At 38.6% G+C, this 6,000-nt stretch overlaps 1 protein-coding gene across 7 annotated transcripts in view; it reads right to left on the reverse strand.

The window, feature by feature from the left end:
* The window catches only part of LOC139143520 (uro-adherence factor A-like), a 131,688-nt gene extending 127,455 nt beyond the window's left edge, over nucleotides 1-4,233 (reverse strand). For 4 of the 7 annotated variants that reach the window (XR_011554612.1, XR_011554607.1, XR_011554613.1 and 1 more), the window contains exon 1: nucleotides 3,797-3,932. The gene's annotated coding sequence lies outside the window, so the exon portion shown is untranslated. Of the gene's footprint in view, nucleotides 1-3,796 lie in introns of all 7 variants that reach the window. The other 3 variants (XR_011554611.1, XM_070713922.1, XR_011554608.1) reach the window with 2 other exon arrangements.
* Between the last annotated feature and the right edge of the window lie 1,767 nt (nucleotides 4,234-6,000).

Genomic DNA, 6,000 nt, shown 5'->3' on the forward strand with positions numbered 1-6,000 from the left:
TTGTGCTGGCAAAGTTGACAAGAAAATATATGGTTTGATGTCATACTCTCACTATCCATCATATGATGTGTCTTTTATATAAAGACTCTGAAAACTTTTGAACACTGTGGCAAATTAAAGAGAGCAAAATTATAGTCAAGTTTTACTACTTAGTGTTCGGCTAGGTTTTTCAAATCTTAAGTACGTTACTCTTCCTGTGCTGAAGGCGATGATAGAAAATACTGAAAGTGACTCTTGAGAACACCAACCTACTCCATTAAACTACTTTTACCCATCACATTTAATTTTTTTCATATTTTCAAGGATAACTGATCATTAATCCTATGCAGGGAGTCGCCCCACATAGCTACTCTTCTTTGAACATTTAAAATGGCTGACTTGAGTGAAGACTGACACGCACCTGGCAAAATTTATATATCGACGTGCACGTCCACGGCTATTGATGATCTGGGCTGTGATTCTCCGCCGGTTTGCTCTACTGCAATTAAGGGTCCACAACAGTGTCATCAATAAGAGTTAACACGGAGGTTTACTTATGAGACGCTCGCTTCATCCCTCCCTGGAGGGAATTGTGAACAGCATCATCTGTGAATCTACTCAATAATCATGACTTGCTCTGCCCTGGCTGCACAGTCCCATCAGTAACAGGTTCATGGATAAATCATGACCCTCCAGATGATGGGCGGAAAAAAAATAGTATTTCTCTTTCAAATTTGTTATCTTTGGGAAATGTTACTATTGAAATTGGTTCAAAAGCTTGACTACCTCAAAGGGATGCATAGTTTTCAGTATTTCCAAAAACTATGAAGTATTTTAGCATTTACATAAACCCCTAGTCCCACATAATTTCATAATTTGGTTTGAAGTATTTGCAAACTAGACTATAAATCGAATACTTTGACAAAATGTTGAAGCTTCAAAATGACAGTAACTTGGGATAAGAAAATAGATTTACCCTGAATAATTCCCGAGGGAGACTTTCCGGAATAATTCTACAGAGATATTAATGTCCATATGTGCATGAACTGAAATGTTTATGTCAGATTATGGAAATTGAAAGGTATGATAATGCTTTTTAACATATATTTCCCAAAATTTTTACATTTGAAATTTTAAGGGATAAGAGATCAACTTCAGTGTCAGGGGCATTTAGTTTATCCTTGTATTCTGAACTTCCAGCATTTTATTTTAAGTTCAATGATTTTTATTGTTCATGAGAGAAAACCTCATCACACTCAGGTGATCGAGGCTATTTGCTTTGGAATGTGAGACAAGCTTCAATAACGAATGACAGAAAATCAACATTCCGGCTTTGGCCCAGGTCCAGGATTTCCCAAGATACTTAGCTTTGCAAGTTATCAGCTCTTGCCTGCATAAAATTAGCATTGTGGTGAATTCCCTGACGCGTGTGACCGCCTGGGGTGATATTCATGTGCACAAAAAAATGCCACGCTTGCCTCAATGAACGCTATTATGAAGACAGCACTGAATGTTTCATTATGTGTTCCGTCAAAATGGAGAACTCTTTGACAGAAATTTTTTCCTTCTTTTCCATCATTCATGCAAAAAATCGTCTTTCAAGCGTCATTCGGCTTATCTGCAAGGCACCCTGGGACTGGGCCCCATACTTTGATATGTGTGTCCCAAATATGATTTATTAGCTCTGGGACTAATTACGAGGTTACCAATACATCTGCTAATGGAATTACAACAAATGAGCTGTGTTTTCATATCACAATGGGCTATTTCTCCTAAACAGGTGATGGTCAGTGTCACGGTTTACTGGATATCAATACCCGAACAATATTGCAGAGGGCAATCATCTGCAAGCTTAACCGAAATATTCCAGCTTGCAATATTGTAAAATAACCTTTTTTGTCCTTTTCCCCTTTCTTGATGTCATTTCTTTCGCCTGGGGCAAAACAAACTGTGACCCCCCCCCCTACCCCCACCCCTACCAAAAAAAAATCACCCTTGAAAAATACAAGAACAGATAATGATGCATATGTTTGTTGTTTCTCACAAGTAAAAACTATACTTAAATATTTCTGTTGCATGAAGCTTATTGAAATACCCAGTATTTATGTTGCCAAAAGCCTGTTCATAGGTAATATTCTGTTATATATGTTGACTGACATGATGAAATAATGAATTGGAATTCTGGATCAATTGGTTAGTTTCAAGTCATGTGTATAGATTTATTTATCTTGTACACTTGTGAATCTGTACAACACTGAGTCTCAAAACATGATATAAATTCAGATGTCACCAATGTGTGACTTCCCCTTAAAAGACCAAACTCACTTTGTGATTTTCCAAAAATATACGTAACCATGATTGAATCTTCGAAAAAAGATTAGAAAAAAATAAATATTAAAGATAAAATACATGGAAGCCACTTTTTTAAATGTTACATGGCATTAAGTAACCAACAAAAAATATTGCAAGCAATTGACATTCCTGGCTTCTACACCAATAAATTCCATGGAAAATTCAATATGGTACGCGGCAGGCAATTTGCATGTAGAGTAATAAATAATTTATCACCAGATCGCAACTTGAGGGCAATTTACAAGGATATTACACAAAAAAAACTGAATTTTTACTTGTTCTTGGAGAATTTCACATTAAGCTGTTTATACACAGCACTTAGTAAGCTTTCTTGGATAAAGTTTTGGAAAGGTTTTGTAAAATGTTAAGTGCCATCATTTGCCAACATTGCTTTCCTCTCCCCATCCTGTTCCAAACACTACTCTCCTCTCGTGAGTAAATTCCTTCCATCCAAAGATTTAATGGAGTACCTCTACTGTAGAAAGAAGTTATTCACCTATACTCAAAGGGACAGGTTTGCACAGAATTCATTCATTTCACGAATGACTTCATCTATAAATGGGATAAAAGTTTGAAGAGAGCAGTTATTATCAGATAAATATCAGGTGTTGAAATTTATGTTCCTGTGTGATAAAATGACAACCACGAAGTCCTGAGCAAAGAGTAGGGAACTGACACGACGGGTCTCATCAAGGTTGGTCTGACTGTGACACATAGAAATGGGCCAGATCAGTGTGGTCTAACATTTAGAGTATATTAACAACCGTCAATTTTCAAGTAATTCGGAGAGGTTTGAAGATAAGCACTAAAAGGGTAAAAATATGAAAACAACTTTTCATTAGGTTTATAACGTCACAGACAGTCAAAAGACAGTGCGTCTACACCAAACAACGTCTGCATACTAATAATACCGTTTGCTTTGTGTAACACCTGCTGTTAAATTTAATATTGAGCGCACTTCTCAATGAACTTGGCCGCTCGAGCAGTATGACGTAACCTCTCTATTTACAAACTTTTAAAGACACGTTGGTTCGAAACCGCGGGTAACGCGACATCAGTATTGCAATTTATATCAGGTGGTTGCGAGTCCCAGCTGTCAACCGGCTATAGCCGCAAAACCTTGCGCTGTTACTACCGAATCTGTAAGTAACGTTAAAATTGCAAATGACATTTGTACACGCGGTCGTCTTTTATATGCAGCCCTACACATCTTGACAGACAACCTAAGCACCCTATCCACAGTGTTTTGACAATAATAATGACAATATATGAATGGGTATTTTGGTTCTTGGCTTTTACAATACTATGTGGCAGGTCGACCTGGAGACACTGGGTAATACAGTAATAGCAATATCACTGTAATCGCCTGTCCAGGTGCGAAGTATAATCGTGACCTGTCAAATAGGAAAGTCTTACATTTCTCTACATACAAATACAGGAAGGTGGATGAAATGTTCTCACTTACAATTCTGTGTATGTCTCAGGACACGTGGGTGTGTATACGGTTTTCTTGTCGCTAGGTTAGTGTAAGCCGGTAATATTTGTCCCCGGTTGTTGGGTGATCACCTGGGTATTCTGTGAGGACTTGAACTTAATTAACCAACGTACGAGTCACACGTGAATTTGTTGTGACGTTGAACGGCAGGGCTTCTCTTGATGGGCCGGGCACCCGATGATCGGACGTGACGATTGGAGATGCACTGATGAATACAATGTTGGCTTGCTCCGTCTTCCTGACTTCCTGAGCCGCTGTCTGTAAGTCTTGCAATGGTGGGATTTCAGACTATGCAACTATCCTACGCAAATTCTGTCCCGAACTAGCCGGAATACACGGACATCATCTGAAAGCGGCAGGCTACGCCTAAATAGAGCATCGAGCTGTTCTGCGTTTAGGAAATCGCCAGCCTCGTTTTGGACTAAACTGAAGATTTTTCTGAGATAATTTGGACGATACCATTGTAGGTCAGGTGTTGTATTAAATTGAGGGTGATAAATTCAGAAAATTCAAGTTGTGCAGGTATGTGTAGCACAGAGTTCAGAAGAAAACTTTATTTGTTTCAAATATTTTACGAATTTCTTATATTGAAAAAAGCTGGTACCAGCAGAAGAAAGAAGTACGACAGTGCCCAACCTTCATTGTTTGATCGGTACAAACACCGTTCAAATGCTACCGTTGGTGGGCAGGCAGGAATTTTCCTGTGGGACTCGACCAGGTTGTTTCAACTGTGTTTCAACCCAGTCTTTCTCTCTGAGTTCCTGCTCTATCTTCCTCTGAACGGAAGCCGCCTTTTCAACCGCATGCTTTGAATGTCAATAAATAGACGGCGCGGAATTCACTAGCCATGGTTCAAACGATTGTTATTGAGCGTAAGTGGCTCGCGTCACTTATCGATATCAATTCAGTCTGTCTACTTTTAGACGCGAAACTTCGACTGCATTGAATAGGCGAGCCCATTTATTATTACAAGACGATTCATTATAGTTACAATTTGGTCGTGTGAATAAAACGAGTGTCTTACATTTCTTCCTGTTGTTCAAGTTCATTATTTCTACTCGTAAAATGTATCGCGTCTTTCTGAAATTATCAACTCGTCTTATTGACCAGTTTTCTATCCAGCTATTACTCTTTCGGTCGCAAATAATTACATCACTGATGAAATTTTGTAAGCTTTTACATTCGATCATCTCGGTACATCCTTGGCTTGGATTCCGCGAGTGGTTCCAATCGTATATGCTGTTGTTTTCGGATCAATAACATTTTCTATTCATTTCAGGGTCACCTGCGGGAAAGCAATTCCCATTTGCAGGCACCTTTAAAATCTAAAAAAAAAAAAACCCACGGGGATAAACAAAAGAATGCAGAAAAACAAAACATACACAGTTAAAGCCAAATTCACTGTTTAGCGAAAATAACACAAGCGCAAATGTCCGCTTTGAACTTCTTATAATGACTCCAAAGATCGGTTCGAAGAAAAGACAGTACAATTCATGAAAAGACTCAAACAATTATTGATTTGGTAAAATTTAAAAACACGACATCTAGCCTAGGAGGCCCGAAAACTAAGTCCAAAGTGAGTAAAAGTTTGCCAGGCATATTAAAAAGAATTTAGCAAAAATGCGGGCATGATAACAATTTATGATTGGATTCCCATTGCTTCCGCAACCACTTGTTGATTTTTCACTATTTCTTTAAACAAAGTTTTCGTTTTATAGTGGAGAGCATGTCATATTCCAACCACTGACGAGAGTCTAGAGTAGGCATTCGCGTCAATGCGTAAACTGCGTTCGTTCGGAACCAGTATGTTGATGATCTTATAAACGTTTGCGTGAACCTTATCTGCTTTAGTTTCCACACCTCTTTCAGTTGCAGAAATATTGGCGATAACTGGGTAGGCGAAATCAGAAAAGTAAAGTACCTGCGTACGAAGTCTCCGAGTTGAAAAATACTGCATGTTTTGAAATTAATTTGTAACACGCGTGGGCAGTGTTTTGTATTTGCGTCAGCGTATCTGCGTCTATTTCATTAGAAATCAACGCAGGTTGACCAGCCACCAGGCTTTGATGATGTCATCAACAAAATAAACGTTCTGTGAGAGAAGATAGAGCGTATGTTATTGACAGCGATTTGATCCGAGCACTCAGCTGCACATATAACTGCAATAGTGCCTC

The sequence above is a fragment of the Ptychodera flava genome, chromosome 11 (assembly GCF_041260155.1).
Source record: "Ptychodera flava strain L36383 chromosome 11, AS_Pfla_20210202, whole genome shotgun sequence".
Lineage (NCBI taxonomy): Eukaryota > Metazoa > Hemichordata > Enteropneusta > Ptychoderidae > Ptychodera > Ptychodera flava.